The sequence below is a fragment of the Lactuca sativa genome, chromosome 9, assembly GCF_002870075.4.
Source record: "Lactuca sativa cultivar Salinas chromosome 9, Lsat_Salinas_v11, whole genome shotgun sequence".
Lineage (NCBI taxonomy): Eukaryota > Viridiplantae > Streptophyta > Magnoliopsida > Asterales > Asteraceae > Lactuca > Lactuca sativa.
In genome coordinates, this window is record NC_056631.2 from 39,728,922 (window position 1) to 39,731,013 (window position 2,092).

The following is a 2,092-nucleotide window of genomic DNA, read 5'->3' on the forward strand; positions in this document are numbered from 1 at the left end:
AAAATGCTTTCATTGCAAAACACTACCTTAGTCTTTTTGATAATACTAATTAGATTGATTTAGTCAAATGCTTTCATTGCAAACTTTTTGCAGGTGTAACATGCTTTTGACCCGGTCACTACAAGAATAATCGGCAATATCAGCGACGCCTTTAGCGGCGACGGGGACTTTTAGCGGCGACAAAAAACAAACGCGTTTTGTCGCCGCTAAAAATATCTGCCACCGCTAATGTTGTCGCTTCTAAAGGCTTTTGTTGGTGATCTATGCCATTTTAATCTCATCCATCGGTTTAAGAGATGATCCTACTACTAGGATCCCATAAGAAATCCCACGTTGATTTCCCTCCGGTGTGTCGCCGCTAAAGAGTGCGCGTCACCGCTAAAAGCTTATTTTGGCGATCCACGTCATTTCAATCACATCTGTCGATTTAAGCGATGATCCAACGACTTAGAAAACCCCGCGTTGTTTTCCCCTCCCATGTGTCACCGCCAATGAGTACGCGTCGCCGCTAAAGGTCGCCGACAATAAAACCCTCTTCGTTCTCACTTTCTTTCCCAATCTTCTGTGTTTACCCTTCTTCTCTCTGCTCACGATCGTCGACCTCATCAGAATTTCACAGAAAACTTCGCAATTTCACCCTTCTCTACTCCATTTTTCTCCTTTTCTTTTCCTTTTCTCTTCTCCATACACCCTTCTTGCCGGAATATATCGCCACCATCACTGTTCCTGCCAAAATATTGATTTTGTAGATGTGTATTTTGTGTTTGTAGATGTGGATGTGTATTCGTATGTGCATTTGTGTGTGTGTGTATTTTGAATGTATTTTATGTATGTATATGTGCATTTTGTATGTGTATTATGTATGTATATGTGTATTTGTACGAATAGAAATACATATAAATAGCGGCGACACGTTTAGTGACGACAAAGAGCATTAACGGTGACACATCTGTAGCAGCAACGGAGAGCAATAGCGGCGAGCAATGGAGCATCAGCAACAAACCAACAACGACAACTCTTTAGTGCCGACATGTTGGACCTTTAGCGGCGACACACGTCGCCACTAAAGATCAAAATTCTTGTAGTGAGGCTAGACAACCAACAAAGGATCGCCTTAACTCTGTTGTATCATGCACCATTGGGCTGCCCTGTTCATTGTGGGAAGGTACCCATTTTGCACAACTGCCTGAATTATTTTCTTTCAGCGGCTTGATGTACCAATTTTTTAGATCATCTTATATATCATTATGTATTTGATTGATTACAGATATAACTTATAGACGGGTCAAATGGGTGAAATTACAAGGCGGGTAAGAAAAGGGGTAAATTGGAATACCCCCTACAAAATTATCTTTTTGTTTTTTAGAAATTCATATACAATTAACTACAATACAATTACAAAATTTGAGTTGGGTTTTGGATCTTTAGTTTCATGGACATATAAATGTCTTTATATTGGTATCCAAATTCTAAACTAATATGTTTAACAAGCCTAATTTTCATTGTTAATAAAACATGAATCACACTAGTACATTCAACTATAAGGTAGTTAATGCATTTCAATTGGAGGCCCTATGCAACCACACCAGTCACACAACCTCGGGACTGCCACCTCCTACAAGTGGGACTTCAATGAAATTCATTTTGTGAAAAAAAAATTAATCAATTATTGATAAGAGTAACAGTGAAATCAATCAGGAAGAGGGTAGAACCGAAACCTGAACCAGAAAAATACTTCGAGTTAAACGTTGATCTTTGTTATATAAACTGTTTGATAATTAATATCAACAAATCAGAGTGGCGCAGCGGAAGCGTGGTGGGCCCATAACCCACAGGTCCCAGGATCGAAACCTGGCTCTGATATAAGAGAAAAGCTTCCTTGCGTTTTTTAAACAAACTTTTTGATTTCCTCTATATATTTTTGTCCCTTCGATTCTGTTGATTGAGCTTTTATTGCCAACTTTTCATAAAGATAGAACTGAACTGACCTTTTGATTCCCCTTCAATGTATTTTTGCCACTTCGATTTCTCTTGGTTTATTAAATGCTCCTGTAGAATCTACGTTTCCATCCACATAATTTGGCCTTTTTAC

General features: G+C 38.8%; 1 non-coding gene across 1 annotated transcript; it reads left to right on the plus strand.

The window, feature by feature from the left end:
- Window positions 1-1,791: 1,791 nt before the first annotated feature.
- Window positions 1,792-1,863, plus strand: TRNAM-CAU (transfer RNA methionine (anticodon CAU)). The gene has a single exon. It is a non-coding gene; the product is annotated as a tRNA-Met (tRNA).
- Window positions 1,864-2,092: the final 229 nt, after the last annotated feature.